The sequence below is a fragment of the Pistacia vera genome, unplaced genomic scaffold (assembly GCF_008641045.1).
Source record: "Pistacia vera cultivar Batoury unplaced genomic scaffold, PisVer_v2 Contig52, whole genome shotgun sequence".
NCBI lineage: Eukaryota > Viridiplantae > Streptophyta > Magnoliopsida > Sapindales > Anacardiaceae > Pistacia > Pistacia vera.
Window position 1 is genome coordinate 1,098,486 of NW_022196357.1, and position 25,196 is coordinate 1,123,681.

Sequence of the window (25,196 nt, forward strand, 5' to 3'; positions counted from 1 at the left end):
TTAATAGCTGGCTTTTTTTTTTAATTTTTAATTCAATGAAAAGTGGTAATGGAAATTGGAAAGGGGAACTTGTGAGATAATGAAAGGTTGATGTGAATGCAGGTAATAGCAACAAGGATGTGCTGGCGAATTTGGCATCTTGCTCGCAAAAAGAAACAAGTATTACTTTTTAAACTTCAAATTCAACTATTTTATCTACAATTTCTTTTAATTTTCCTTTTCTCTTTTTCTTTTCTGTATTAAAATAATAAATTATGATAATAGTTAGTAACATTTTTTAAAGGAGTTATTATGAAAATACTTTAATAATTAAATGGGTTTTAGTTAGTGGATTTCGCGAGGGATTTACAACATGAGGAGTTAATTAATATTTATGAAATTACTACTCTGCCATTCATTTCAACTCAAAAAACTTAACCGCATATGGATTTCTGTTATTATTACAACTACAAGGAGATTTTCAAATTGATTATACCTGGGGGGATTTTTGTTGTAAACCCATTTAGTTATGATATTTGTTCTATTAACCAATATTGGAGTAACAATTTCTTTAAACCCAAACTTTTAGATATAAAAAATATATATATTAAAATTCCAGCCAAATTTATGAAGAATTTTATATTATATTATAGATTAAGAGGAATGCCCAATGATTTTTTTTTTTTTTTGGTATATACAGGGAAAATTATTTCAAAAATTTGAATCCAAATTTTGAAGAAACCAATCATATTTGGGTTTTGATACCAGGATGTCCAACCCAATTGTAACAAATTTTCTCAAAACCTAGACCAATTTTTTGCCCAGTACACTAAGTACATACATAAAATTTCTGAGTACACATTCAATAATGGGCTCAAATAAACAAGTACTTCTTTCCCCACTTACCGGCCCATAGATACAAGGTTCACTTTTGAATCTTGATCACAATCAGCCAATATTGAGATTCAGATTGGTAAATTGAACCCAAATAAATAAATTACATATTATGCGAACTATGCCGATTCATAACTTGCATATGGCAATAAATCACATTGCAAAACTATATCGCTACGTTATAAGTTTATCTTTCAATGTTACAAATCTGTCATTTTATTATCGACATCGAACAATAGATTATCATACATACATACATACATACAAATTATATTTATGTTTGTATATTGCTTGGGAGGATACACAAAGGCTAGCAAAGAGACTTCTAACATTACTGTGGGAAAAGAACCTCTACATTGTCTTGATAAGATATGTACACATTTCTCATCTAAGCTCAATGTTTCTAAGGTGCTGAACTTAAAAGAGAAATGAGCAATATTTATACAGCATTAATTTGGGAAAAGGGGATATGTTTGAGTAACATTACTCTTAATCTGGGCCACATTGAATGCCTACCAAGTATAATCTAAAGGTTCATATGAGAGTAACATTACCTCTGTGTTGTACAACAACCTAAAATAGAGAGAATTAATAAAGAGTTTCTTATGGTGAGAATTACTATTAAGAAATTTATATTATGTTTAATTTTTTGTTTGTAGTATGCATGGGTTGGTACAAGGAGAAAATATGAAGCTTAGAAGAGATTCTGATATTGGTGATCAGGTATTTATTCACAATTTCACATTTTCTTTATTTATTATTTTTGGGTAATACCATTAATCTTTTTAATTTTCATAATTATTTTGTGTATTTATATTTTTAAAACTCTGAACATTTAGATTGTATTGGCATGGTAACCTTACTGAGCTGGTACAAGATCACACTACATTTCTAGTCTAATTCTTGGGTACATTTTTCCAGGTAAAATATGTTGTTGCACTTGCAACAGCCTTGGCCAACACTAAAGGAGTTCATCGTGTGGATCTCTTTACAAGGTAAATTGCCTCACCAGAAGTAGACTCTAGCAATGGCGAACCCACTGAGACGTTGTCTTGCCCCGTCGACGGTAGTGGCAGTTGCGGAGCCTATATCATCTGCATCCCCTATGGTGCTCGCGATAAGTAATAATCTTGGCCTGATCCAAGCTTTTTACTTTGAATATTATCGGAAGAACTGCTTTAATGTTTATGTTACAGGTATATAGCAAAAGAGTCACTTTGGCAACACATACTTGAATTTGTTGATGGTGCAATAAACCACATTGTTAACATGGCAAGGGCTTTAGGTGAACAAGTGAATGGAGGAAAGCCAACATGTCCCTATGTGATCCATGGCCACTACGCTGATGCAGGAGAGTGATAAACCGGCAGTGCATAAAGTTTACACCCTTAAGGGGCGTAATAGACATTAGGAAGGTTGTTAAGGGAGTAGGGTCCACAAAGCACAGGTGTCATGCGTAACAGTCTGTTTTGAGAATATGAATTGTGTGAGTAAGGGTAATTGTGGAAAGGGGATTAGTATTTAATCAGGGAGAGTCGTAGCAGCAGTATCCATCTTATTTTGTTGATAAACAGTGGAGGTTCCTGGCTCCTCGAAACGCCAGGGTTTATGGTTACAATCCAGTTCATTCCATTTTTATCTGTTCCATTCATATTATCTGATTAATACAAATAGTGCTGAGATGCATATTCTGTTTCTTGCATTATTCTGGTTGTGGATTGACTGTGTGTTGGTTACTGTGTGGGAATATTGCTGGTTGGTTGTGATTGAGTTTGTCTATAGGTGATCGTATCAACTGGTATCAAAGCCAGAGTGGGTATGGTAAAATCCAAAATGGAGAATAGGATGGATACGTAGAGAAGGAGATGAATACGGTAAGGAAGACGTAGGAACCTTGAAGATGGGAATGAGAGTGTGGTGGTGTTGGTGGATAGTGGGGCTTCCCACAATTTCGTTTCCCATGAGGTTGTATAGAAGCTAAGGCTGAAGGTGGATAAGGGAACCTTTGTCGTGGTTGGTGATGGATGTACCATTCGGGGTGAAGGAATTTGTAAGGCGTGAGGCTGAAACTGCAGGATTGGATCCAGCTGGAGTTTTTTCCATTTGAATTAGGAGGTGCAGATTGTCTGTTGGGATACATGGTTAGTAGTTTAGGGGATGTGAGTCCAATTGGAAGAGACTAACAATGGAATTTAACTGGGAAGGCAAGAAGTAAATTGGAGGGGATCCTCTACTGGTAAAGACTGAGTCTCACTGAAAACCATGGTCAGTGCTGTGCATGCTGCGAGAACTGGCTACGTAGTGGAGTTTGGAGCCATAAGGCTTAGAAAGCCAATATAGGAGGAAACTGACCCTAAAATATTAGAGGTGATATATTGGTTACCCCATCTGTTTGACAGAACCCTAAATTACCACCACTAAGACCCATGACCATGCCATAACTTCAACCAAGTTCCATTCCACCCAATATCCGACCCTACAAATACCCGTACTTTCAGAAGAATAAATAGAGAGGCTGGTTGGGGAAATGTTGACTACTGGGATTATACAACCTAGTGTTAGCCCGTACGCTAGCCCTGTCCTATTAGTCAAAAGAAGGATGGGAGTTGCGATTTTGGGTAGATTACCGGCATTAACGATATTACAATACTTGAATTCCCAATACCGACCTTTGAAGAGTTACTTGATGAATTGGCTGGGGCAACGGTCTTCACAAAACTGGATTTAAATTCAGGATACCATCAAATTAGGGTGTGAGAGGTTGATGTTCCCAAGACAGCCTTTCGCACACATGAGAGGCATTACGAGTTCCTTGTGAAGCCTTTCAGACTCCCTAATGCACCCTCAACATTTCAACCTAATGAACTCAGTATTTAGACCTGTCCTCCGTAAATTCATCCTGGTCTTCTTTGATAACATCCTGTGTATAGCCCCTGCATCTCCACACACATCCAGCATTTACAACTAACCTTTCAGATTTTGCAGGAGCACAAGCTGTTTGTTACAAGAAAAAATGCTTGTTTGGCCAATCTAAGCTGGAATATTTGGGTCACCTGGTTTCAGAAAAGGGAGTAGAGGATATCCGAAAAAGATGGAGGCCATGGTGTCTTGGCCGCGACCTGCGAATGTGAAGGTTGAGAGGTTTTCTTGGGCTGACGGGTTATTACCGAGATTCGTAAAAGGGTATGGTTCAATCGCACAGCCCCTTACTCGCTACTGAAAAAAGATTCCTTCGCTTAATGTTCGGCACAATCGACTTTTGATAGCTCAAGGAAGCCATGACTACTGTCCCAGTTTTAACAGTTTCAAATTTCACACTCCCCTTTGATATTCAAACAGACGCATCTGGGAGGTCTCGGGGCTGTTTTGACGCAGCAGGCTCGACCTATAGCTTTCCCAGCAAGGCATTCCCCTACACCAAGCGTGAATCGTTATGATGTAAATTGATGGCTATCGTCTTTGCGGTCAAGAAGTGGAGTCACTATTGTGCTTGGCAAAAATTCTTAATCAACTGATCAGCGCAGCCTCCAGTTTTTAAGGGACCAAAGATCAAAAAACCCTGGCAACACAATGGACCTCCAAGCTGATGGGTTTTACCTTGGAAATTCAGTAGTATCCGGGGCTTCCAACCGAGTGGCTGACGCTCTTTCAAGAAGAGAAGACATGACTGATTGGCACACTTTCGCTTTATCTGCGGTACAGTTTTCTAAGTATGAGACATGGCTTCGGAGGCACAAACAATCTGAACTCAAGGAAATCATTCAGACCTTCTCCTTGATTCTTCTAGTCAACCTAATTACCACCTCCGCAAGGCTGCCTATTCTAAAGACAGGCTGGTTATTCCAAAAGGTCCAGATTGGTCTCCACATTATTGGCTGAGTTCCATCAGAGTCCTAGTGGAGGCCACTCGTTTTTCTTCAGGACATACAAGAGAGTCTCTTTAGTAGTTTATTGGGAGGGTATTCGGGGAGATATACAACCTACATTAAGGCCTGCATTACCTGTCAACTTATAAACAGTTGTCGTTAAAACTCGCCGGACTCCTCCGCCCCTTCCCATTCCAGATCAGGTTTTTGAGACTCTCTATGGACTTATCGGGGGCTACCATGTTCGAGAGGAGTGATACCATCTTTGTTGTTGTGACCGCTTGACCAAGTACAACCATTTTTTTAGTCTCGATCATCCCTACAATGCAAGGATTGTCTGCCATATTCGTTAAAGAAGTGGTCAGGCTCCACGGTTTCCCTAATTTCATGGTTTCTGACAGAGACAAACTTTTTATGAGTTAATTTTGGTAAGAGTTGTTCAGGCTACCAGCACTATTCTGAAATTTAGTTCGGCTACCATCCATAGACAGATGGGCAATAGAGGTGGTCAATGGTTGTCTCGAGGCGTATTTTCGTTGTTTCTGCAGTTCTCAACCACGACAGTGGCCTATTTGGCTTACTGGGCAGAATACTGTACAACACAACCTATCACGATTCCAGCAATGACTCCCTCAAGGCCTCTATGGACGAGACCCCCTTACCCTTTTAAAATTCACAAACTACCCTTCCATCGTGGAAGATGTCAATGTCCAAATGACTGAGAGGAATGCCATGTTAAAGAAGCTTAAGAAACATTAGTTGGTGCTCAAGCTCGCATGAAACACAATGCTGACCTTCATCGGCGAGACAGTGCTTCCAGCTTGGTGACAAAGTTTTCCTGAAGCTACACGCCTACAGGTTTAAATCACTTGCCCAGAAATTGATGAAAAGCTCAGTCGCTGTTTCCATGTCCTTACACGTTTGGAACGCATTGGACCAGTGGCTTATAATTGGATCTCCCTCCCACAGCCTGTATTCATCCTGTCTTCCATATTTCTCAACTCAGAAGAGCTTACATCAATCGGTGCCCATCCACCCCTACTAGAATCACTTTCTAAAGACATGGAATTACTGGTCCAGCCAGACGATGTTCTCTCTGTTGCGTACTCTATTAGATAGGTCTAAGGAGGTCTCTCCAAATGGCAGCATTTACTTGATTTTGAAGCCCCTGAGAACCATATGAAGTGATTAAAATGCAATTTCCTCTCATTTTTCACCTTGAGGACAAGGTGAACTTCAAGGAGGGGGAGGGGGAGGGGAGGAGGGGGGGGGGGGGGGGGGGGGGGGAATTAATTAACCATAGTGCATAAAGTTTACACCCTTAAGGGGCGTAATAGACATTAGGAAGGTTGTTAAGGGAGTAGGGTCCACAAAGCACACAGGTGTCATGTGTACAGTCTGTTTTGAGAATATGATTGTGTGAGTAAGGTAATTGTGGAAAGGGGATTAGTATTTAATCAGGGAAGTCGTAGCAAGCAGTATCATCTTTTTTGATAAAACAGTGGAGTTCCTACTCCTCGAAATGCCAGGGTTTATGGTTACAGTCCAGTTCATTCCATTTTATCTGTTCCATTCAATTATCTGATTAATACAAAGTGCTGAATTGCTATTCTATTTCTTCATTATTCTGGTTGTGGATTGACTGTGTGTTGGTCTTTGTGTGGGAATTATTGCTGGTTGGTTGTGGATTGAGTTTGTCTACAGGTGATCGTATCAGAGAGGTGCACTCACGTCTCTGCGCCTTGAACGTGCCAATGTCTGACGGCACTCATTGGGGCGGAACAGTTCGACACAATTGCTTAAGAAAGGGAGGCTGCCTAAGGACATAAATGCAACTACAAGATAATGAGGAGGATTAAGCTGAAGAGATGGGGCTGGATGCTGCGAAATGGTGGTGACTAGCACCAGACGGATGGTGGTATGTTTAAACCTCAAACTTACTAATATAAGAATGTCCTGAATTTTTTAACGTACGAGAATGACCTCGATCCGCATTTGGTCATAGTTCACGTGCTGATCACTTTTGTTGCATCAGGTTATACCACCAAGGATATGTACAACACAAGATTCATTGGAAGGTGATGCTAATCTCAAATCATTGCTTAGCTCTATAGAAATAACAGAAGGCATCTACCCTCCAATATGGTCCGAGGTCAAACATTCTCTCTTCTCAACTTGAATCTTCATTACTAAACTTGATGCATCGAAGTGATTTCGATCGTAGATGTGTTTTAATACCATCTATTTGTTTAATATATTTTCCCTGCAGATAAAACCTCACAAGCTAACTATACTAGCATTGTCTCTCTTGACCACAAGAAAAATGTCACAACATTGCTCAAGGCTATTGGGGAGTGCCAACCCCTCGAAAAGCCAGCCACATGGTAAAAATTGTGTTCACTTCAATGACTTATTATATTGCAGCACACTGATACTGGGAAACAAGATGACATTGAAGAATGTCTAATACAGTTCAGTTGTTCTTACCACTGTTCTAGCTCATCAACAAGTACACTTGTACCATCAGGTGGCTTATCCAAGCATCATAGCAATCCGAAGTTCTTGAAATTTATTGTTTGGCTGCGAAACAAAGGTAAATTGTTCATCATTTTATCCAATGCTCTACAAACACGGAATCCGTGTTGCCTGGTTGGTTAGAATTTTACTGTTCATTGCATCAAAATAGTTCTAAAAGGACACCTGCGACTACCTTTTGGTACTTAAGAAATGAGTGATCAATAATAAGAACCACTCTCATCAACGGCGTACTTTAGGCTCTAGGCTTGCATTGCCGGATCAATCTATGCAACTCCATATTTTCAGAACTTATCAGCTTAGTTAATGTCTAGAAGTTGACACCACTTTAACTCTTCTTCTTCCTTGCAACGATAAATTGCTAACAGACTTCTATGGCGCTTGTGTCTCTTGAAGGGAGTTTTCATCAATCCAGCTCTTGTGGAACCGTTCGGTCTCACACTCACGAGGTATGTCTCTTTGTTCTATTCTAAAACGTTGTATTGACTGAATCCTTCAATTCTTAGTAACACTCTGAATCTTATAAAAGGAGCAATTGATAGACGAGAAAAATTCTGAAGCATATAAACATTTAAGCCTAAATGTATCAAAAAAATCAAAATATTCCACTTGTATCTTGCAGGCAGCTGCCTATGGTCTTCCTATTGTTGCCACAAGAACGGGGAACCTGTGGACATTGTGAAGGTTCCAATTTCTCATCCTTCATAAAAAAGTTGTGGTAGAAGAAATCTGCTAGACTAAATTATGCAGAACTAAAAAATACCTCATTGTATAACACTCCAAACTATGAAATTATACAGAAATAGCTTTGATAGGAAATTTTGGCCACCTAATGAATTATCATAGTATCACCTTATGACTCAGACTGATAGTAACTGAGACTCTGTTAAACCAGGTGCTTAATGATATTCCCCCAGCTTAACAATGGTCTCCTATTGACCCGCATAATCAGAAAGCCATAGCAATGTCCTCCTAAAGCTGGTTGCTGACAAAACATGTGTCTGATTGTCTAAAAAATGGACTCAAGAATATCCACCACTTTTCATGGACAAACACTGCCGTAACTACCTCTCACTATTAGAACAGTGCAGGACCCGTCACCCCACCACACGTCTTGAGATCATGAAAGTTCCTAAGAACCTCCGTAACTACAGATGTGAAGATCTTTCTTTAAAGTTCTCCATAGAAGGAACTTCAAGCTTAATGGGGAGCTTGATGCAGCAACACAACAGAAAAAACTCATTGAAGCCACACCCAGAGGCTTCCTTCAATGGCAGTGCCAGTGTCCCTCACACTCCTGGTAGAAGGCAGATGCTATTTGTAATAGCTGCCGATTGCTATGACAGCAACGGCAATATCACAGAGGATTTCAAAAAACAATCCAGAATGTGATGAAGCAGCAGGATTGAGTATAGGCTTGGCCAAAGTAGGCTTCATATTGGTAACTGGTTCGAGTTTACGAGAGACTGAAGCAATCAAAAGCTGCCCAGTAAATATAGAAGATTTTGATGCAATAATATGCAACAGTGGAAGTGAACTATATTACCCGTGGAGAGACACGTGCGGATTTGGACTACGAAGCCCATGTAGAATACAAATGGCCTGGTGAAATGTGAGATCAATGGTGATTAGCTTGCGAGGACAGAACATGGGAGCTGAGGTTGATGAAATTGCAGAGCACGTGGATGTGCGCGGTTCCAGATGCTAGTCTTACAGCAAAAATCCAGGACCAATGTAATTTTTGTGACAATGTTCAAAAAACTGATATATTTGCAGGTAATACCTTGACAATGCATTTTTGGTAACAAAACTAAAGACGAATTTACATACAAAGGCAGACTCGAAGAGTAGATGCCTTCGCCAAAGGCTGCAGATGAGGATTCCGATGCAACCTTGTCTACACACGTGCAGCATCAAGGTTAAACTGTGTACCACATTTGCATCAAGAAAACAAGCTCTAAGGTTCGACCTCTTTCACTGCATATCATAATATTGTACAGAATCATCAAATAAGATCGATCAATCAGTTGTAGTAAACTGAAAATGAAATCTCTGGTACGTTTGTGTTGCTACCAATTCCTGCGGTATCTATCAATTAGGTGGGGAATTGATCTTTCAAAACTGTAGTGTTTGTGTGAGATAGAGGAGACAGAGACTATGAAACTGCTGGCTGGCCTCCAAAGACTGTAATTGTAAGAGGCACCGTGGACGTGGCAGTGAGAAGCTTCTTCATGGTGAAGAGAGTTCTAAAAGGAAGATTCAGTTCCACAAGACACCCGAACATTGCCCATGTGGAGGGAAGTTATGAAGCCCAGATATCTCTGCAGCTCTGAAGGTTCTTGAGATCAAGTGATTATGATCTTTACTATATTTTCCTTTTAAGTGTTTATATTCTCATCGTTAATGCAAAAGCAGGATATAAAACCATATTACAAGATATACATCTCAACTTGTGAGATATTTCAATTGTACAAGTACAATAAAATACTAAATATAGAATAATATGGAATTTAAATTTTGTGTACATGGCGTAATTTCCTTATTAAAGTCTTAAAAACAATCTGAAATACATTTCGGAAATATAAGCAAAAGAGTCATCATTGTAAAATGCATACCAACCATATGATACAAGGGTATAGTTTTATTTGCAGATGTATGGCAAAACTTACCACTTCATCATATTAAAGCACATCATGAAGTATTCTTTCACTATTAACAACAATAGATGAAGCAGTACTGTTTCTGCAAATATACTACTCAAAACAATTGAACTAGATCCGAGCTAACAACTGAAGTCATTTATCATATAATCCCTTCGCATTATAAGTTCTAAGGTCAATTCCTAGTTTCGTTTCGCATTTGATTACCTGTCAACACGAATTTGTTTCTTCAGCCTTTTGAGTTGACTAAGTTTCATTGCTACTATACTTTTCTAAGATTAAAGATTCACTTCCACCTTGTATTCCTCTCCACAATCACATTTCAGCACATAGGAAAGTCCCTATAACAAGCAGAAGCATCAATTAGAATATGATAGTTTGATATAGAAAAAGTAATCACACGTTTACTAGAATTCGGAATGACTTTTAGCAACTGGAAGGCAAAAACTTTCCCAACTGTGATTGATTTCACAACCATGAGCAACAAAACCCCACTCTATTAAGAGTTTCATTTTTAGCCACCAAATGAGGACCTTTTCTTTTTAAACTTGCTTTGGTCAAAAACCAAAGGCCATTTCAGGTTTTGATCAAGTAAATCCTAAAATACTTTAGTTTCTGTATGATAAAGAAAAAGCTACCAACAGTATTTACCTTGAATTGCTCAATTTGGTCCTTTAGGCATTCCCAAACTCAGATTCTCCAGCCTTATCTGATAGAAGATCTCGTGTTCCTCTTCCAAGGTCTTTATATCCATTGCCAACATCTCTGACTATAGTTACCATATTTAAAATAAGAAGCCATAATGTTTCTACAAACGAGTATATGAAATAGAAAACTAAAAGCCACCACTCACCACTCAACTACTATCCAAAGATATGATGTGTGAACAATATTTCTATTGGGCAACTGATCTCTCCGCAAGAAAACATTATATTCGGCCATAGTTGATTTCATTCTATGTGATAATCTATGCACAAGCCTAAGGGCAATCACATGAAAACATTTACATGATACTGGTTAGAGAACTAACCTTCAATTTGTTTGCCCTGCACTTCACTTGCTCAAAGGAATCGTTCATCTAAAAACTGTCCAAGATTAGCGATGAATATAAGGGTTTGAATAAATTAGAAACAACAGCATCAAGTAGTTTCCCGTGAAAATTAGATCACTTGACTAGGAACCAGATGTATTGACGAGTCCATGTAAGTCTTACACCACTGGGAAAAGCAGAAAACATTTAAGCTTCAAAAGAAATTTTCCCAATAAGGAAGGTAAACCGATCAAAAACAGTCAAAACATAATTCAAGAAGCACTTTCATCCACTCTCAAGAGAATTAGTTTTAGGTACCTAAACTATAAAAGATTCAATCCAAGATAATCAGTGACTTACGTTAGCGTCACAAATTTAAATTGAATTTACTCAATAACATCAATGTTTTACATGCTACACTTGAATTCATACTCTGATCTACAATCAGACAAATAAGAAAACAGCTTTTCACTTGATGTATACTTTACAAACATGAATGGAAGTAAAAAATGTACTTTTGGCATTAGCCAAGACTGGAGACAAAATTTAGCGAATTGAAATTAAATCGAAGCACAAACTCTTTCTACACATATAAACTACAATTATCACCCGGCCCGATCGGGAATTAGTCTCATACCTTTGGGGTGGGGACATCTCTAGGCTTTCACCCAAATAAAAAAAAAAAAAAAAAAAAAAAAAGTTATTGAAATCGAGACATGGTCCATCTACACAACTAGGAAAAGACATATACGTTCAGTTAAATCTTGCTTAGTAACCTTTTGTTCTCCTGAACAAGTTTTAATGTCTTCTGTGCAATTTCGTCAAGCTTGTCTTTAGCAGAAACCAAATTGGCCATCAAGGTCTCCCTAGCTCACTGCTCTGTTATCCCAAAAATTAATTAGAAAATTGCAACACCGTATATCTAATGATATCAATAAAAGTTATTTACCTTATTGTCCATGAAGTTATTGTTATCAATGCCGCACTTCCCTGCAGAAAAGTTAAATAATGAAAAGATAATATGTTTCTGATTATAAATTTTATGCATCATTGACTACAGTTCAGGTCAGAGTTATCAGTTTAATAGACCACCACTCATCATAAGAACATCTGCAATTTTGAGTTAGCTCTTTGTGATAAATTCTGTAAACAAGACAGGATCTTCCCTTATTTCTCTTTCTATGTATGTCAACTCGTTATCAATATATAGATTTTGGGCTTAGAAATCACATGAGCCTTCCCTCTCTATAATGCACACCTGCATTCTGTTGTACAGTTACAAAGTTCTTAGTGAGGCCCAAACTTGAGTGTTTAATAAACATTGTTCTCTAAAGCCTACATTTCCAGTTAAAAGGTCCTCAACAGACATCCCCTACGGCTCGTGAGCGAAAATTCTTGCCCCTTATATGAACAAACCTCCCTAGCTGTCCCTACCACTGGTATCAGATCTTTCATTAAGGGATGTTTGATGACCTTTGCAAAAATAATGAAAAGCATGATAACTACCCAAGTTTCTGACTAGATTTTAAGCCTGCTGATTGAAATTGACACATAGTAATGCAAAGGTCTTTCCAAATATTCGCTTACTGTAAAGCAACCAGCAACAAATTGTATATAACATTCACCTTCTGGATTAAGGGAAATTTGGTATATTGGTATACAATATTCATGTCAAGTGTTTATCATTGGACTTGTTTTAACATAGTAAAGTTTCAGGTAAATAAAAAACTAAAAGTCATCAACAACTAACATTTGCTCGGGAAAATTGTATCAATCCCAAATCACCAGTTCATGGCCAAAGCCAACTTGTTCCTTAAAATCAAGTATTCAGTTTCAGCCATTTGCTCATCACTTTTACCTTTGACCTGAATGATTTCTAATCATAGAATTGCACAAACTTGATAATCTTAAAAGTTTTATCTATACACTATAGTGAAAAGTAGAATAGATGATAGCAATACAAAAGAAACCATAAAACCTATTCACGGTGACATGATTTGAATTTGCAGTTAAAATCAAATTTCATTGCAACAAAATACATCAAGAGGTTGAAGACAATACGAGATCTAATATCTTTAGTACACTAGAAAAAAAATTAGGTTGGATGTTGTGCCAACCTTTAAGCATACAGAGACTACATAAACAGAAGGGATTTCTAAATTCAACAAATTGATCATGCATATATATAGGCATTTCTCCTTTTTTTTTTTTTTTTTTTTTTTTTTTTTTTCCCCTCTCCTTCTTGGCCAGGAAAGAGGCATGCATTAAAGAGAGATGTATCTTTAAGGATGTGTGTCTACTACCACATCTTCAACTGTGAACATTATTCCCAAACCCATCATCACCACTCAAGCAATTCCAATTATCAAAGTGGTATAATCTGAACAAGAAGCTCTTAGGCAATACAGAAAGATATCCAACAAGGAAAACTGAAGACCTTTGTTACCTTCAGCTAGTCATTGAGAACACGCTGGATCCTAAAGACTGATGCACAATCAATTTATCATAAACAAGGAGAGTCAATATCTTCATTCCTTCTGTTTCTCTTATTTGGAGCACATACAGTTATTTGAAGAGAATTAAAAAAGAGGTAAATCAATGAAGTTAACAAAGATTTAGCGATGAATACCGATTTATCTCAGTCATTCTCTAGTCCTGTCAAATTTGAACCAGTCCTACATAAAATATGAAAGAGACCATCATCTGGAAGTTAAATTTTGAAAATAACATGGGATTCAGATGAAGAGGCTCATGAATATAACCTGTTTTGCTTTAATTTAACTTGATATCCTCTGCAACTTGAGTATAGTAAGCTCTGTTGTATTAAGAAATTATGGCAATAACTGTCCATAGCATTCAGTGACTTAATCAATGCAATATATTCTTAAATATTACCTCTTCTCTGCTATTTTTTTAGATGAGCTAACTCTTTCTTGTTGTATAACTCCATTGTCTGCGCATTTAAAGAACAGGATGAATCAAGAATATACACCCTGAGATTGAAGAACATATTCTTCAACAACCCATTTCCCATAATAAAGAAAATACATACGAAAACAGGAATTCCCCAGAGTCAGATATTATAGGATTTTCGCAGTTAGGGTAGCAACCAAATATTATCAGACATATGATCTATTCAAGCCCATAATTATTTTATAGTGTACAACATGAAGATAGTTGTGCAGGAGTTTCTAACCAGTATGTCTAGCTCTTCAATTGTATAAAACTTCTAGCCCAAACGTTTTCCTGAGCAAGTATGGCATAAATATAAGAAGTGCACCATCCGACAACAGAAGTTTTTTCAATTCAGGTTCCTGTGCAGGTGTTCTCGTACATGCAAGTAAGCTACTCAAGGGTGAGAAAACAGAAAAAGAAAATGTCCCATAACAGGGATATTGTAGGCTTCCAACTAGAGGGTCATTCCAGCTCCCGCACAAAGACACACAAAAAATAGATCTCACCTGGTTAGGGAGGACGAATCAGACTCCAGAGAAGCAATTTTTCTCTGTTTTGCCAATATTTGTGCACATATCTACCCTTTTCCTTGTTCATCTTCTCAGCTTCTTCTCTCAGTAACTTTGTGTCAGACTTTGCTGCAAAATAGTGGGAACAGTTCAGCCAATAAAAACAGCTACTATAAAGAACTAATCATAAATACATGTTTTCCACAACTCTATAATGGATTGAACCTAAATGATCAAAATCATCTGAAATTGTATCATGTGGATATTAGAGTAAAAAGGCCTCTGAAAGCAAATTCAATTTTCATATACATTGAAAAAATGTCCTAAATTTGCAGTATACACAAAAACTTTGAAGTACTAATTAATGGAGATATCACTCAAGGTAATCCACATGAACATGCACAAAGAAAATGATTATTATTCCAGATAAGTTTTTGAGTGCTTTCAATAGCAGCACCTAATTAGCAAAACTATTGTTAATCTACAATAGCACTCTGAAATTCATCCACTGTTTCCAAAGCAAAACAAAAGGCAAAGGTTTTCAAATCACTTAATTTTCTGTTAATGACCATAAAACAAGATTGATGTCAAGTGTAGATTACAACTAAACCCCAAAATACCTTTCCTAGACTCTTTAATTTTCTGTTAAGGCAAAGTAACAAAACAACCTAAGGATCATTCCGAAGTAACTGGTGGTGCAGCTAGAAAATTTACAGGATTTGATTGAAAGGATAAAAGTCTTTTTAAAATCAAATTTATTTAATAAAAAAAATAAAATACACAACAACACTCACACTCACCACACAAGCGTACATTGAAGAACTTTTGTAAGCATTTCTGAAAAAAAACACTTTTTGGATGACAAAATAAAACTTTATATTGAGAGCAGTTTCAGAGCTTTTACTCAAACAAAACCTTTTTCTACAAAGGCCGTCCTAGACACACCTATATACAATTTCAATAATCAAAGAACTTTCATATTAATCTCACAGTATTTGATGCAATGAATAAACCACTGTTTTGAATTTATAAGAAAATAAAACTATGAGTTACTTCCAAAGAAGCATTAGATAGTGCTTTAGAAGAAACATTCACATTATAAGAAACACATTTTAGTACTTCTCAGACAATCAATCTACCATTCTGATCGTTCAACCGATTTCAATACTAATATACATGAGCACCAGAATTTTCAATTAAGCAAAATAAATTTCAGTTTCCGATCAAATTAGGATCCTCTCCTAATCTCAATTTCCATGAACTTTTAAAATCTAGAGAGGATTCTTCATATCTCACAAAACAACCAACAAAATTAAATTCATTTTGTAATAATCAATTTATTTTCAACAAAACACAAAACCCTAGATAGAAGAATTGACCGAAAAAGTCATTTTCTTTAATTAACACACTGGTATACCACCACAATTTTAATTAACCTAATAAATTCAATTTTCAAGTAAATCTTTAGAAAAATACAAACAAACTACATTCCTTATCAGTAATAATCATTTCAGGTAAACATATAATGGCGGCCAAAAACGAATTCGTTTTTCCAAAATCCTTATGATGCTAATTCACATTACCTGATACATTTCAGTCTTCAATAAAATAACTACCAACAAATCAATTCATTTCAAACAATCATTTAATTTTCGAACAAAAGAACCACATCTAAACACAGAACTGGCCAGAACGAGGTCGTTTCCATTGACAACACACCTAAATTCATTCTATTTCATCAATTTCGAACTAAACATAAAATTCAGTTCCAATATATCATAAAAGGACAAAAAAAAAAAAAAAAACACAAATTGACCAGAAACACAGGGCGTTTTCCATGAGTAATTGTGGTGATCAGCATTTGCTCTTCAACCGTGACCTTCGCGGTCTGATCCTCCACCTCTGTTTCAATAAGTTCGTAAAAAAAAAAGGTTACAATTCGAAGCCTATTTTGAAGCGTGAATGAGAGAAAGAGGGATAACCGAATGTGAACCGTTCATTTGATAGCGTAAAGTCTTCATGTACTGTAAGTACTCCTCCATCGTCTCGATCTTCTTGCTGTAAATTGTAGATTCGGAGATATTAAACAAGAGAGACCGTTAAGTTTTTGAAATTGAAATGTGAATGTCGATTCAAATTTGTTGGAAGGAAGGGAGGGTAACTGTAGCTATGCTCCGGTTGCGTGTATCATAAATCAGTGGTCTTTTATTGTATATATTTTTTAAATTCGAAAAAGAAAAACAAATAATAACAATTTATAAGTTAACGGTCATTTTTTTCTTTCGGTTTTTTACATTTTAATTTGAAAAATTAAATACCAGAAAGTAGAAACAATTTATAAGTTTATGGTCCTTTTTTTTTTTGGTCGATTTTTTTGGATGCGTTTGATTCCATATTATTATCCATATTTCCAATCCTATTCCTCAAATATTGTTTCACACATTATTTGAAAAATATTACTGTATTTTTTAATTACTTTTATACCCCTTAAGTTTATTAATACCTCTAGAAAAAAAGTTTAAAAATTAGCAAAAACACCCCCACCCACCCTTTATTGCCAGATTCCGACAACCACCGTCGATGGTAGTCGGAATCTGTCACAACGGCTAACACCACGACCAGAATTGGCAGGTAATTCACTGATCTGGCCTTTTCCGGCTAAAAAGGCCAGATCCACTAGCCGTCATTGTCGGTCAACGATGGCCAAGACAGCCAACGATGGACTTTTGCGCCAGTCGACGACCACATCTGGCCTTTTCCGACCAGATCCGTGGTGGATCTGGCCGAAAAAGGTCATATCGACATGTTACAACACAGATCCGACCGGTCTATGTCATAACGCAATTTTCCGGCTAAATTTCGGCGGTGGTAGCCGGAATCTGGCACTGCGGGTGGTAGGGATGTTTTTGTCATTTTACAAAAAAATTATATATTGAGGTGTTTAATTAAATTAGCAAACCTAGGGGGTTTTTTAGAAATTTTTAAATTTTTATATATTGTATATATTTTTTTAATTCGAAAAAAAAAAGAGAATTCGGCCACAATCTTTTGACTTTGATAGGCTCAAGGAAGCCATGACTACTGTCCCAGTTTTAACAGTTTCAAATTTCACACTCCCCTTTGATATTCAAACAGACGCATCTGGAAGAGGTCTCGGGGCTGTTTGACGCAGCAGGCTCGACCTATAGCTTTCCTCAGCAAGGCATTCTCCCTACAGCCAAGCTGAAATCGGTATATGAGTGTAAATTGATGGCTATCGTCTTTGCGGTCAAGAAGTGGGAGTCACTATTTGCTTGCAAAAATTCATAATCAAGACTGATCAGCGCAGCCTCCAGTTTTTAAGGGACCAAAGATCAAAAAAACCTGAGCAACACAAATGGACCTCCAAGCTGATGGGTTTTACCTTGGAAATTCAGTAGTATCAGGGGCCCAACCGAGTGGCTGACGCTCTTTCAAGAAGAGAAGACATGACTGAATTGGCACACCTTTCAGCTTTATCTTGCGGTACAGTTTCTAAGTATGAGGACATGGCTTGGAGGCACAAACAGATCTGAAACCAAGGAATCATTCAGGACCTTCTCCTTGATTCTTCTAGTCAACCTAATTACACTCGCCCAAAGGCTGCCTATTCTATAAAGACAGGCTGGTTATTCCAAAAGGTCCAGATTTGTCTCACATTATTGGCTGGTTCCATCAGAGTCCTAGTGGAGGCCACTGGGTTTCTTCAGGACATACAAGAGAGTCTCTTTAGTAGTTTATTGGGAGGGTATTCGGGGAGATATACAACGCTACATTAAGGCTGCATTACCTGTCAATAATAAACAGTTGTCGTTAAAACTGCCGGACTCCTCAGCCCCTTCCCATTCAGATCAGGTTTTTGAGGATCTCTCTATGGACTTTATGGGGGGCTACCATGTTCGAAGGAGTGGATACCATCTTTGTTGTTGTTGACCGCTTGACCAAGTACAACCATTTTTTAGTCTCGATCATCCCTACAATGCAAAGGATGTGGCTGCCATATATCGTTAAAGAAGTGGTAGGCTCCACGGTTTCCTAATTTCATTGTTTCTGACAGAGACAAACTTTTTATGAGTTATTTGGTAAGAGTTGTTCAAGGCTACCAGCACTATTCTGAAATTTAGTTCGGCTTACCATCCATAGACAGATGGGCAAATGAGGTGGTCAATAGGTGTCTCGAGGCGTATTTTCGTTGCTTGCAGTTCTAACCACGACAGTGGCCTATTTGGCTTACTTGGGCAGAATACTGGTACAACACAACCTATCACGATTCATCCGAATGACTCCTTCAAGGCCCTCTATGGACGAGACCCCCTTACCCTTTTAAAATTCACAAACTACCCTTCATCGTGGAAGATGTCAATGTCCAAATGACTGAGAGGAATGCCATGTTAAAGGAGCTTAGGACAACTTAGTTGTGGCTCAAGCTCGCAGAAACACAATGCTGACCTTCATCGGCGAGACGAGGCTTCCAGCTTGGTGACAAAGTTTCCTGAAGCTACAGCCCTAGGTTTAAATCACTTGCCCAGAAATGAATGAAAAGCTCAGTCGCTGTTTCCATGGTCCTTACACGTTTTGGAAAGCATTGGACCGTGGCTTATAAATTGGATTTGCCCTCCACAGCCTGTATTCATCCTGTCTTCCATATTCTCAACTCAAGAAGAGCTTACATCAATCGGTGCCATCAACCTACAGAATCACTCTAACTAAAAAGATGGAATTACTGTCCAGCCAGACGATGTTTCTCTGTGCGTACTCTATTAGATAGGTCTAAGGAGGTTCTCATCAAATGGCAGCATTTACTTGATTTTGAAGCCACCTGAGAACCATATGAGTGATTAAAATGCAATTTCCTCAGTTTCACCTTGAGGACAAGGTGAATCTTCAAAGGAGGGGGGGGGGAGGGGGAGGGGGAGGGGGGGGGGGGGGGGGGGAATTAATTAACCGATAGTGCATAAAGTTTCACCCTTAAGGGGCGTAATAGACATTAGGAAGGTTGGTAAGGGAGTAGGGTCCACAAAGCACAGGTGTCATGTGTAACAGTCTGTTTTGAGAATATGAATTGGTGAGTAAGGGTAATTGTGGAAGGGGATTAGTATTTAATCAGGGAGAGTCGTAGCAGCAAGTCTATCTTATTTGTTGATAAAACAGTGGAGGTTCCTAGCTCCTCGAAATGCCAGGGTTTATGGTTACAGTCCGTTCATTCCATTTTTATCGTTCCATTCATATTATCTGATTAATACAAATAGTGCTGAGTTGCATATTTATTTCTTGCATTATTCTGGTTGTGGTTGACTGTGTGGTGTGGTTACTTGTGTGGGAATTATTGTGGTTGGTTGTGGATTGAGTTTGTCTACAGGTGATCGTTCAGAGAGGTGGCAGCTCACGTCTCTGGCGCCTTGAACGTGCCAATGGTGCTGACGGGCACTCATTGGGGGCGAACAGTTCGAACAATTGCTTAAGAAAGGGAGGCTGCCCAAGGACATAAATGCAACATACAAGATAATGAGGAGGATTGAAGCTGAAGAGATGGGGCTGGATGCTGCTGAAATGGTGGTGACTAGCACCAGACAAGGATGGTGGTATGTTAACCTCAAACTTAACTAATATAAGAATGTCCTGAAATTTTTAACGTACGGAGAATGACCTCGATCCGCACTTTGGTCATGTTCACGTGCTGATCACTTTTGTTGCATCAGGTTATACCACCAAGGATATGTAACAACACAAGATTCATTGGAAGGTGATGCTAATCTCAAATCATTGCTTAGCTCTAATAGAAATAACAGAAGGCATACCACTCCAATATGGTCCGAGGTCAAACATTCTCTCTTCTCAAACTGAATCTTCATTACTAAACTTGATGCATCGAAGTGATTTCGATTCGTAGATGTGTTTTAATACCATTATTTGTTAATATGATTTTCCCTTGCAGATAAAATCCTCACAAGCTAACTATATAGCATTGTCTCGTCTTGACCACAAGAAAAATGTCACCACATTGCTCAAGGCTATTGGGGAGGGCCAACCCCTCGAAAAGCCAGCCAACATGGTAAAATTGTGTTTCACTTCAATGACTTATTAATATTGCAGACACTGATACTGGGAAACAGAGATGACATTGAAGAGATGTCTAATAGCAGTTCAGTTGTTCTTAACACTTCTCAAAGCTCATCAACAAGTACGAATTGTACCACTAGGTGGCTTATCCGAGATCATAAGCAATCCGAAGTTCTTGAAATTTATTGTTTGGCTGCGAAAACAAAGGTAAATTGTTCATCATTTTATCCAATGCTACAAAACACGGAATCCGTGTTGCCTGGTTGGTTAGAATTTTACTGGTCATTGCATCAAAATAGTTCTAAAAGGACACCTGCGACTACCTTTTGGTACTTAGAAATGATGATAAATATATAAGAAACACTCTCATCAACGGCGTACTTTAGGCCATTAGGCTTGCATTGCCGATCAATCTATGCAACTCCATATTTTCAGAACTTATCAGCTTAGATTAATGTCTAGAAGTTGACACACTTTAACTCTTTCTTCTTCCTTGCAACGATAAATTTGTAACAGTACTCTATGGCGGCTTTGTCTCTTGAGGGAGTTTTCATCAATCCAGCTCTGTTGAACCGTTCGGTCTCACACTCCGAGGTATGTCTCTTTGGTCTATTCTAAAACGTTGTATTGACTGAATCTTCAATTTTAGTAACACTCTGAATCTTATAAGAAGCAATTGATAACGAGAAAATTCTGAAGCATTATAAAAAAATTTAAGCCTAAATGTATCAAAAAATCAAATTATTCCACTTGTATCTTGCAGGCAGCTGCCTATGGTCTTCTATTGTTGCCACAAAGAACGGGAACCTGTGGACATTGTGAAGGTTCCAAATTTCTCATCCTTCATAAAAAAGTTGTGGTAGAAGAAATGCATGCCTAGACTAAAATTATGCAGAACTAAAAAATACCTCATTGATAACACTCCAAACTATGAATTATGACAGAAATAGCTTTGATAGGAAATTTTGGCCACCTAATGAATTAATCATAGTATCACACTGACTCAGACTGATAGTAACTGAGGACTCTGTTTAAACAGGTGCTTAATGATATTCCCCCAGCTTAACAATGGTCTCTAATTGACCCGCATGATCAGAAAGCCATAGCAGATGTCCTCCTAAAGCTGGTTGCTGACAAAAACATGTGGTCTGATTGTCTAAAAAATGGACTCAAGAATATCCAACCACTTTTCATGGACAGAACAATGCCGTAATACCTCTCACATGTAGAACAGTGCAGGACCCGTCACCCCACCACACGTCTTGAGATCATGAAAGTTCCTGAAGAACCATCCGTAACTACAGGATGTGGAAGATCTTCTTTAAAGTTCTCCATAGAAGGAGACTTCAAGCTTAATGGGGAGCTTGATGCAGCAACACAACAGAAAAAACTCATTGAAGCCATCACCCAGAAGGCTTCCTTCAATGGCAGTGCCAGTGTCACTCACACTCCTGGTAGAAGGCAGATGCTATTTGGAATAGCTGCGATTGCTATGACAGCAACGGCAATATCACAGAGGAGTTTCAAAAAACAATCCAGAATGTGATGAAGAAGCAGGGATTGAGTATAGGCTTGGCAAAGTAGGCTCATATTGGTAAATGGTTCGAGTTTACGAGAGACTGGAAGCAATCAAAGCTGCCCAGTAAATATAGAAGATTTTGATGCAATAATATGCAACAGTGGAAGTGAACTATATTACCCGTGGAGAGACACGGTGGCTGATTTGGACTACGAAGCCCATGTAGAATACAAATGGCCTGGTGAGAATGTGAGATCAATGTGTTAGGCTTGCGAGGACAGAACATGGAGCTGAGGTTGATGAAATTGCAGAGCACGTGGATGTGCGCGGTTCCAGATGCTAGTTTACAGCAAAAATCCAGGAGCCAATGTAAGATTTTGTGACAATGTTCAAAAATACTGATATAAATTGCAGGTAATACCTTGACAGATGCATTTTTGGTAACAAAACTAAAGACGAATTTAACATCAATGGCAGACTCGAAGAGTAGATGACCTTCGCCAAAGGCTGCAGATGAGAGGATTCCGATGCAACCTTGTCTAACCACGTGCAGCATCAAGGTTAAACGTGGTAACACTATTTGCATCAAGAAAACAAGCTCTAAGGTTCGACCTCTTTCACTGCATATCATAATATTGTACAGAATCCTCAAATAGATCAAGATCAATCAGTTGTAGTAAACTGAAAATGAAATCTCTGGTACGTTTGTGTTGCTACCATTCGTGCAGGTATCTATCAATTAGGTGGGGAATTGATCTTTCAAAAACTGTAGTGTGTGTGAGATAGAGGAGACAGAGACTATGAAAATCTGCTGGTGGCCTCCAAAAGACTGTAATTGTAAGAGGCACCGTGGACTGTGGCAGTGAGAGCTTCTCATGGTGAAGAGAGTTCTAAAAGAGAGATTCGTTCCACAAGACAGCCCGAACATTGCCCATGTGGAGGGAGGGAGTTTGAAGCCCAGGATATCTCTGCAGCTCTGAAGGTTGAGATCAAGTGATTATGATCTTTACTATTTTCCTTTTAAGTGTTTATATTCTCATCGTTAATGCAAAAGCAAGGATATAAGAACCATATATACAAGAATATACATCTAACTTGTGAGATATTTCAATTGTACAAGTACACATAAATAATAATATAGAATAATATGGAATTTAAATTTGGGTACATGGCGTAATTTCCTTATTAAAGTCTTAAAAACAATCTGAAATAACATTTCGGAAATAAAGCAAAAGAGTCATATTGTAAAATGCTAGACCAACCCTATGATACAAGAGGTATAGTTTTATTTGCAGATGGTATGGCAAAACTTACCACTTCATATATTAAAAGCATCATCATGAAGTATTCTTTCACTATTAACAACAATAGATGAAGCAGTACTGTTTCTGCAAATATACTACTAAAAACAATTGAACTAGATCCGAGCTACAACTGAAGTCATTTATCATATAATCCCTTGCATTATAGTTCTAAGGATCAATTCTAGTTTCGTTTCGCATTTGATTACCTGTCAACTACGAATTTGTTTCTTCAGCCTTTTGAGTTGACTAAGTTTCATTGCTACTATACTTTTCTAAGATTAAAGATTCACTTCCACCTGATTCCTCTCCACAATCACATTTCAGCACATAGGAAAGTCCCTATAACAAGCAGAAGCATCAATTAGAATATGATAGTTTGATATAGAAAAAGTAATCACACGTTTACTAGAATTCGGAAGACTTTTAGCAACTGGAAGGCAAAAAACTTTCCCAACTGTGATTGAGTTCACAACCATGAGCAACAAAACCCACTTATTAAGAGTTTCATTTTTAGCCACCAAATGGACCTTTTCTTTTTAAACCTTGCTTTGGTCAAAAACCAAAGGCCATTTCAGGTTTTGATCAAGTAAATCCTAAAATACTTTAGTTTCTGTGATAAAGAAAAGCTACCACAGTATTACCTTGAATTGCTCAATTTGGTCCTTTAGGCATTCCCAACTCAGATTCTCCAGCCTTATCTGATAGAAGATCTGCGTGTTCTCTTCCAAGGTCTTTAATCCATTGCAACATCTCTGACTATAGTTACCAATATTTAAAATAAGAAGCCAATAATAGTTTCTACAAACGGTATATGAAATAGAAAACTAAAAGCCCCCACCCACTCAACTACTATCCAAAGATATGGATGTTGAACAATATTTCTATTGGGCAACCTGATTCTCCGCAAAGAAAACATTATATTCGGCCATAGTGATTATTCTATAGTGATAATCTATGCACAAGCCTAAGGGCAATCACATGAAACATTACATGAACTGGTTAGAGAACTAACCTTCAATTTGTTTGCCCTGCACTTCACTTGCTCAAAGGAATCGTTCATCTAAAAACATGTCCAGATAGCGGATGAATATAAGGGATTGATAAAATTAGAAACAACAGCTACAAGTAGTTTCCCGTGAAGAAATAGATCCACTTGACTAGGAAACAGATGTATTGACAGAGTCACATGTAAGTCTACACCACTGGGAAAAGCAGAAAACATTTAAGCTTCAAAAGAAATTTTCCCAATAAGGAAGGTAAACCGAAATGCAAAAACAGTCAAAACATTAATTCAAGAGCACTTTCATCCACTCTCAAGAGAATTAGTTTTAGGTACCTAAACTTATAAAAAGATCAATCCAAGATAATCAAGTGACTTACGTTAGCGTCACAAATTAAATTGAATTTACTCAATGAAAATCAATGTTTTACATGCTACACTTGGAATTCATACTCTGATCTACAATCAGACATAGAAAACAGTTTTCACTGATGATATACTTTACAAACGATGAATGGAAGTAAAAAATGTAACTTTTGGCATTAGCCAAGACTGGAGACAAAAATTTAGCGAATTGAAATTAAATCGAAGCAACAAACTCTTTCTACACATATAAACACAAGATTAAGTCACCCGAGCCCCGATCGGGAATTAGTCTCATACCTTGGGGTGGGGACATCTCTAGGCTTTCACCCAAATAAAAAAAAAAAAAAAAAAAAAAAAAGTTATTGAAATGAGACATGGTCCATCTACCAACTAGGAAAAAAGAATACGTTCAGTTAAAATCTTGCTTAAGTAACTTTTTTTTCTTGAACAAGTTTAATGTTCTGTGCAATTTCGTCAGCTTGTCTTTAGCAGAAACCAAAT

At 37.8% G+C, this 25,196-nt stretch overlaps 1 pseudogene; it reads left to right on the forward strand.

Annotated features, from left to right (window-relative positions):
• Positions 1–1,533: 1,533 nt before the first annotated feature.
• Positions 1,534–23,022, forward strand: LOC116106626 (annotated as a pseudogene).
• The last annotated feature ends 2,174 nt before the right edge of the window (positions 23,023–25,196 follow it).